A 9041-nucleotide genomic window follows, 5' to 3' on the forward strand; every position below is an offset into this window, starting at 1 on the left:
CGACCCGTTCCACTCCCTCTCCACCCTCCCCTATGCCCCGCGCCCCTTTATTTTTGCTTTCTCTTTGTCTGTTCGCGGCGGGTATTTTTTTTTTTTTGTCGCGCGCGTACGCACCCCCGGCATTGTTCGTGAACTGGCGCGGGGTGCGCCGTGGATTCTTTATACGTCAGCACGCACGCAGTCTTGTCCATACTTTTATTATGCCAGCATATGCTAGAACATATATAAATTCCACTTCTAACACAGCAGTTCTTTAGCCTCGTTTTATTGACTTCCGTTACCGAAAACATATATTTTCGCATAACTTCGTATGATACACGCTCAGAAAGTAAACAAAGGTGAAAAATAGATGACATGTACAGCCATGGACAAATGAAACACAAACCGTGGAGCGCGTGGCCGATAATGCAATCAGCGCAACCTGCTGGCCATGCGCAATTCAGGTGGTGAGTGCGAGAGTACGCGTACCACTACGATATGTTCAACCGCAGTTTCCTGTGTGGTAGTTTTATCATACCGCCGCACAGGCGCGCCGCTGATGCGGCTCGCCGGTGGGGCTTCAGCTGCATATGGGGCTTCCAAACTGGCGCTTCAGCTGCGCATGCCACGATTTGAAGATCCTGGTCCTCTGTCATAGCTCGACATCCGTGTGCATGAGGTAGATATACAAGCCGTCCCTCGTCACGCACGCTTGGAGAATCCGATAACAGCCGACAACTGGTGGCCTGCAATGCAGCAATGTAACGTTGCCGTACATTGTACCGGTAAAGAGCAATCATCTGAAGTCTGTCTTCTCTCGACACACCAGACATGACTTAGGAACACCGGGTACAGCAGTTATATACAATAGCGCCGTCAAGGCAACACAACCGCCTTAAGGTGTGGCTCTTGTGAAATCGGCATTTTTAACGGTACAATTGAGTGACACGCGCGCTGCTACCTTCCATCACTTAAAGCGCCCGTGGTGGCAAAGAGACGATGGTGGCAAAAAAATACATAAATAAAAAGCAATGATTGATAGTGAGCAAAGCAAACGCTCGTCTCGCATGTGCGGGCTGCCTTTAGTCAACACCGCGTGCCACGAACAGCTGCTGTGACGGCAATGTCAGCGGTGCGCCGGTATGAAAAAAAACTTGCGCACAGGAAACTGCGGTCGAACATATCGCAGTGGGACACGCACTCTCGCATTTACCGCCTGAATTGAGAGATGCCAGCAGGTTTCGCTGATGGTACAATCGGCCACGCGCTCCGCTGTTCCCGTTTCGTTCGTCCGCTATAGTACACGATTACTAAACAACACAAGTTCAGAGACAGTGAAATAACAAAAAATATAAAACTCAAGAAAACGCGAAGGCCGTTTCGTGTACACACATATGAAAGTTTTTTTATATAATGCCCTAAACACCAAAGTGTAGAAATATTTCTGATATACTCACTGACATATTGCACATAACTTGCACAAAGCCATGACAAATAAAGAAAGGCACAACTCACTGGTAATGACAAAAACAAGCACACGAAAAATAGCTAATAGAATAAAATGCTTACATTGTTTGAGTTACAGCCATACAAGAAAAAAAAACGAGAGCTTACTTATAAACCTGCACAAAAGTATATGAAATGCGCCACATGTTAATTACTACTGAACAAAATAAAAAAGACATGGCAGAACAAAAATAACATTGTACTAAAAACTGAAATACACATTATCACACTATTTTGCACTTGGCCACAACTTGAGTAACGGTAGCAAGGGTGAACATAAGGTAGTCGGCTTTTACAGCAGCACATAGAAAACATTCGCAGAAAGACATATTCCTCAATCAAAGACCAGGTAAATTAAGCCAACAACACGACTTTTCTTTCACCCTGAATGCAATGCTTAGCAGTAAAATTCTGTCATTTAGGGCACTAAGTCGTACGTACTGGGCACTGCTTTGTGTGATAAACACGAACTGTGATAATCTGCATTTAGGGCACTTGCATTGCTAATGCTTTCCAGAGGAAAGGAAAGGGTATCATGAAGGTTCTTCGCGCGGTTTCCTCATCGGCGATTAGTGAGATAATACAAAAACACGAACAGTAATTTTTCAGCTCTTAGTGCGTTTGTAAAACGCGACACACACAAAAAGCACTGAGAGTGGAATGGAAAGCTGGGCAAGTTACTCAAATGGCAGAAGGAGACATTGCACATAAATATACAATTCATAGACCAGGTGACAATAAGGAGGTGCATCTATTTGCCAGCTTTTTCTACCGGTAAGAAGGAAGTTTAGCACAATCAAGGTGCAACGACATCCGGAGACTCATGGAGCACACACATGGACAGGGCCGTGTTCGTGTACATGTACTACCTTCTGATGTCCTTCGGTCTGCCCGATCACCTGTTCTTTTAGGCACTCGGAACAACCTTGCAGGGCTTGTTCTTGGGGTATTCGTGCACCACTACACAATGTCCGAGCGGTGCGAGTCGTGAAACAGGTGAAACATCGCGGAGAACAAGCACACAGCTGCCGAGGACCACAAAACTTACCAAATTGCCCACGCCGGTCAACGCACAGCAGCGCACGCCTCACGATAACAGCAGATGACGAAACATGAAACGTCATGCAGCGGTCTAAGCTTGCGCTGGGCCACCGGGCGCGTGCGGATAAAGTCGAAGGTGAGGGCGTTGCGAGAGAAGGCAAGGGGGAGGAGTTGGGATGAGGGGCGAAAGGGCACGGCTTCCTGGATCGGCGAGCGCCGGGTAGCGCCGTTCTATGAGGTCGCACAAGGGAAGTGGATTTGTTTTCCCGCCCTCCCGATGAATGGCGCCACTTACCTCTGCCACCGCAGCGGCCGAGTTTTCTAGGCCGGTTAGAAGTTCCTGGAAGACACGCGCGCACCAGCGATTACTCTGGAACGTTCGACGGCTTGTGTATAAAAGCCGACGCACTTGACTGGCACCTCAGAGTTTCGACAATCTCCGGCTGTGTTCGCCGCTGTCGCCGTTCGTTCTTCAAGTATAGCCTGTTCTTCAGGGCAGACGTTCGCCCAATAAAACGCTACTTTCGTCATTCCCACTTTTGCTGCTTTCTTCACGGTCAGTACTGCGTGACAATATCTGTGCTATGCACTGCTATGATTACATGGAAGTGCGACGCGTAATAACTCCCACACCGGCCTTCTGTTTTTTCTTGTTTCGCAAAACCTGGTTTTACACACTTCCTTAAGCTGTCTTCACTTTTCTATGAATAAATCTATAAAAATTTTCCTTCGGCGCAACTAATTAAACATTTTCTGTTACAAATTACAATGTAACTTCTGTAATTTTCCCGCTTTCTTCACGGAAGTTCATTAAACGTCGACTGCAGCAACCATCTTGGCGTCTGCTATGTGATCTTTAATGCACTTTAACCGGTAGATGTCCTAAGGGCCTAAATATATTAAATTAAGTTGCAGCAAATAGGAGTGTCACAAATTAAAGAAACAGCAGCAGCAGCAGCAGCAGCAGCAAACGACTTTATTGGGGTCCTGAGGAGCTAAGCGGGGGCCTACAGGTGCCTGCCCAGCCGTTGGCTAGTCTCATGTCGGAACAGAGAGGCCATGCCTCTCCGCTCGTTCACGGGCCCTCTGGACAGCTTTTAGACAAAAGTTAGCGTTTCCCTGCAGTGCAAATATAAAAGAAGCTAGTGTGGTAAAAGATACTACCAAATTTAATTATATTACCTTAATTTTTGCTGGGGTGAAAACTTTCGTATTAGTAGTCACAATAACGCGAAGGAGAGATATGTCTTAAGTGCAATTTTCACGCAATAATAGAAGCACCCAGTTAGCAACATTGTCTAAGGGGGCAGCAATCTTGTGTCGGAATTTGATTTTATTTCCTGAGTATGTTACTGTGAGTGATGTAAAAAAATAGAAGGCCTAGATTGTGTCCGTTGTTACAACGGATGCCTTCCTTTGCTTATAGCAGCGAACAGCAGTGGAACGACGCTACAAAAGAATGATGGAATCAGTACGTGTGCTTGTAGCTATGCTATGGAGCGAAAAGGTTCGTTTTGCTTTCCCATAACTAAGGTGGCACATAGCGCTAAGCTGAAATTCGATAAGTGGGCGGTTTTTATTTCGAATATCCTGGAGGGTGAAATGGAAATTGAACCGCGATTAACACAGTCCGTTGTTTGTGTAAAGCAATAAAAGAAGGCGTTGGATAGAACAAATGCTTAAAGTCATGCACACTGGTTGTAAGATTACCGGTTCAAACATGTAGTTGCTTCAGAAGTGGCGCTCAGGACAACTGCGCAGCTTATATATTTGTACAGCAGCCTTGACTGTTCAATGACTATTTAGTTTGCCGTTTTTTCAACAGAGCGGTTTCTCGTAGGCAGCGTGAAAACCTTCCTAATTGCTGTCACGTTCAGCAGGACAAACACGATGCATTGGCACCTGCTCAACTTTGCCGCAAACCAAGACATACAAAGCAAAGCGCACCAAGAAATCGGCGAAGTCGTTGGTACCGAGAGGCTACCCACATGGGAAGATCGCAGGCGTATGCCTTATACCCTGGCTTGCTGCTGGGAAATCCACCGATGGAAACCGGCGCCGCCATTGGCAATGCCAAGAGGGTAAGTCGGACCTAATGTTCTGGGTGCCTGCGTGTCGTCGCGTGCTGAGCGGTAGTTCAGACTATGATGACATTATAAATAATTGCAGTATCAATTCCAGAGGCTGGTAAATGCACTGCGTTGCGCGTAAACGAGTTTAAAATATTTTTTTACCGAGAAACTCCATACAAACTGTTTCGTGAAGGTTTTTTTCTTTCATTCCTAGACTTTTTATGCATGCGACTACACGAATGTTTTTTGTTTTCCATGTGGAGTAAAATTGCTCCTAGCAAAAAGGAAGTATGTTGGTGTCACACAATACTACGTTCAGATACTGAAATTTGTCCAACTGATCGACGTTGAGTACAGGGGAAAAGGTAATGAGAACTATACATAGATTTATGAACCATCAACAGAGCGTAAACTACACAGAAGAAACCTTGATGAGCAGATATTCTAAACAAATCGTATCACAAATTTTACTGTATTTTCTTGATGCATTAAGTGTGAAACGCTTCATAAAGAATGTGAAAACTAATTGATATTACCCATTACCCACGCCATAAACTAGCACCAATGTTTATTCCAGAAGAATGCACCCTGTCCGTGAAATTTAAATATATTTTGTGCATACATTCGACTAAAATGTACACAATAATCGTATTTACCTCCACTGTGCGCTGTCTCAGGGATTCCAGAAGTGTCTGAGTGTCTTATTTCCTTCCATGGTTCATTAGTCATGTCTTCCAGATATAGCTCCCGTAGATGGTACAGAGGTACCGGCCACAGTGGGTGCAATCAGAAATGAAATCTGAGCGACTCCCTACTTCTGGACAACCTAACACTACTTCATTATAGATATATACTTTTGAAGTATAGATATTGGATAGTCGGGTTTAGATCGCCTTTAGCGGTCTATCGCGTCTGAGTACAAGGTGGCCTTAAACTTGCCCGCATACTCTCGATTACTTGTGTACCGGAACGCAGACTCGTGCTTGTCATGTTGTCGGCGCGTTCACGTTATCAGCTGTATAGTGCGTATGAAATTTTGGCATGACAAATTTGTCAAAGAATTTGCAAAATATGTCAGGACCATCATATCTGTAGAAACGTTGTCATACGCCTAACGAATCAAGGTACGGAAGAAGAGACCTAGACACCTTTCGAGTCCTATTTATCTTCTCTTGTTTTCTTATCTTTTCTGCCTTTACGAAATCCACTTGTGCAGAGTACCCAAATCTTGTTAATGTCTATGCCTTTCACCTCTTGTCTTCCGTCCTTCCTTCCTTGCCATAGGTCGAATGATACGGCACCTTTGTTTCTTTAACAAATTTAGAGGAATTGCTTTAGCACCTACTATGTACTTAATTGTGCCCTTTCATGCAGGGCTAGAGAGGACATCGTAGTCGATGGCTTCGTCATACCGAGAGGTACGGTGGTCCTGTTTAATCTGTGGGCAGCCCACTATGACGCTGATCTTTGGCCTGACCACAGCATTTTGACCCCAGGCGATTTCATGACAAGGACGGATTCTTCGCACCTGGGAAGCTCGATAATGTGATTGCATTTTCCGTAGGTTAGTTGTTTGTTTTTAAGTCGTTTCAATGTTGATGCCGCCAAAATTGAGACTTCGTAATTTTCATTGCATAAATATGTCGCAGTCTGTGCGGCTAATAATTAACAGAAATATTTATTGCATCCCATATTTTTTATGAACGACGTCCGTCCTAAGGGGGTTGTCGTTGAGGAATACCACCTGGTTTGCTAAGCCCATTTCTAATAAGTGCGTGGGAAATTAGGACATTGTCAATTGAAACGCATTTAGGGTCCGGGTCCGGGATAGAGTGTGGTTGGCGGCCCTACGAAATGGGTTTAGGCGCTGTGATCTCCGTTTAGTACGCATATGATAATCGAATAAAAAGAATAATCCCAAAAAATGCCTTTACCACTTACCATGATTCGAAACTAATTACGGGTTTGAAGCTGAAGGTGACAGTCCTTCCTCTTGGAATGTGGGAGTCAGCCAAACTGGAAAAATAATTGCGGCCGACACGCGTGATTCTGTTTCTAGAACATTGTCTTAAATGTAAGGGCGTGTACATAGAATAACATTTGTAGCGGTCTTAAACTTCGCCTTTAAGAGTGGAACGCAATAGCATTCAAATATGCATGACAACTGGCAAGCTATCTGCCAAGCTAAAAAAATAATTGCGGCAGACACGCGTGGTTCTATTTGCAGAAAATCTGTTTGTAGAACATGGTCCTAAATGTTAGGGCGTGCACGTAGAATACAATTTGTAGCACTCTTATACTTCGCCTTTAAGAGTCTCTGGCCCCCTATTTTCGCAGTAACAATGTACTGTCTGCGGCGAATATAAAACTTGATTGATTGATTGATTGATTGATTGATTGATTCATTGATTGATTGAACGCAATAGCACTCAAATATCCATGACTGCTTCTCACGCTTCCAGGTAACTACAGCGTACGCAACCGTAATGTTTAACGGTCAACGCCGGCACCGAACGCTGTGCACGAAGGCCAGCGTCCTGGTAGCTACGCAGCCTCTTGCCTTGGCCGCGCATGCGCGGAGGCCAGCGCCATCGAGATGCTGTGGCAAGGAACCGGACGTGACGCTCGGTGAATGGTGGAAGCGCCGCAAAAGAGGGCCTCGTGTTTGATCTTCCGCGAAACACCAGTTGTGTTCCCCATATATTAAAATAGCCATACAACGCCATCAGGTCTGCAGGTTGAGTGTAATCGTACTTCCACATTTTTCCGGGTGCATTATACTTTCAGAAATTCAATTGCTTCAGTAAACCGCGTTTGCGCTAAACGGGGGGACTGCGTAGTCGGGTATGCGTGGTCCGGAATAGTTTTTTCGCCCACGAAATGGTCGATGCTGGGCGCGTGAGGCCATACGCCGGACTTTCTGCGACGCGGAGTCCTCGACGCTATTACGTTAAAAATGCAGGGTGGGCGCACCCGTGACTGCAACTAACTTTATCGTGGTGTTGAACATGTTCTTGATACGTATAACCCTTTAACTGGCAGGAATAAAAAGGCTTGACCTGGAATATTTTTATTGCTTTATTTCTTCATTATGTTGCTCATATACACACGAGATGAAATACTGAAGAGTTTTCTAAAAGTAGGCGAGATGCAGTAGGTCAAAAATATTCCTCACCAGCTGGTTGAAGGTAAACGTACGGTCAAAAACTGATGTTTGATACTTGCTTTGGCTAGCTCAATGCGTGTTGTTGAGATGCACCTCTATGGGGATAAAAAGTAACATCCTTCTTAAACAAAAGAAAAAAAATCGCGTTGGTGAGAATACGACAACCCTGTGCGCTAAGAAAATAATGACGAAGTCCTCCAGTTTTGCCATCAAAACATCTGGTGCTACTCACGACTGGCATTTTTGGGATTTCCACTGTTGAGCCGCAACATAAACAGATGCAAATTGAGAGGCACACACTAATATTTAGATTTGTCTCGTTTTCGCAGATGTGTTTGTTAGGTCGACAATATTGTTGAGCTGCCAGTTAAAGGGTTAATGAGATTTATCGCTTAATTTTGCTTGTGCTTTGCTATGAAACAACAAGCTTTATAGCAACAGCTTGAAACTTGTAATTCTCTAGTCTATATGTTAGTGGTTAGTGGGAACCGGCATTCAACCGCTGCACTTGAAGAACTTCAGTGACGGTTTCATAAATTGACATGCAAATGCATTGCTGAGAGTTATTAGGATTTTCTTAAGGGGAAAAAAAAGGAAAAATCGTTGCACATTTTTGTCGCCTTAGGAAACGTGATAATTCAATAACTAAATATATATCTAGAGGGATACTTGTTGCTCTGGTCCATTCCAATGTGTACAAAATAAAAATAGAAATTAATTTTCGTGTCAATATGTTTGTTGACAAAATATTATTTGGTATGGAATATGCAGGAAACATGGTACATAATGTTAAACAACCATTGGAAATTTTGGAGATCATGGACTCTGTAACGTAAAACCCTTGCAATATATTCTTACTCCAGTCTCCTGACGTCAAATTTGCGTAGCCGCCGACGCAAGCATCGGGTGGTGACCCGTAGGGTTGCCTGAACAACCCAATCAAACACCCTTCTAGTTTATAGGATGTGACCTTTCTTTGCTGCCAAAATGAATAATATTGCCTACATTAAGTGGTTTCTTGTTTGTCATTGGCTGCCAGGAGGCGAGGAACACGCTGAAGTGCAGGGGATTTTGATGGGGCCGAGACAGCGCACTGAAAATAGATAACCGGATGAAGAGGGCAGTGTCAGCGTCTGCGAATGGACCGCTTTCAACATTACTTTGTTTGCGATTGCTGGTCCAAAATTACGGCGGCGTTCAACGGAAGTTTAAGAATGCCGTTAAAACGAATCCTAAGTTGATCGAGAGAGGTCGTAAAGGTGCCAAAACTGTTCAAA

The 9041-nt window shown here is 44.4% G+C and overlaps 1 long non-coding RNA gene across 1 annotated transcript in view; it reads left to right on the plus strand.

Moving 5' to 3' along the window:
- The window catches only part of LOC142589015 (uncharacterized), a 39386-nt gene extending 34786 nt beyond the window's left edge, over window positions 1-4600 (plus strand). Inside the window, exon 4 of the long non-coding RNA XR_012829776.1 lies at window positions 4352-4600. This is a non-coding gene — a long non-coding RNA (uncharacterized LOC142589015). The remainder of the gene's footprint in view (window positions 1-4351) is intronic.
- The last annotated feature ends 4441 nt before the right edge of the window (window positions 4601-9041 follow it).

This window comes from Dermacentor variabilis, chromosome 7 (assembly GCF_050947875.1).
Source record: "Dermacentor variabilis isolate Ectoservices chromosome 7, ASM5094787v1, whole genome shotgun sequence".
NCBI lineage: Eukaryota > Metazoa > Arthropoda > Arachnida > Ixodida > Ixodidae > Dermacentor > Dermacentor variabilis.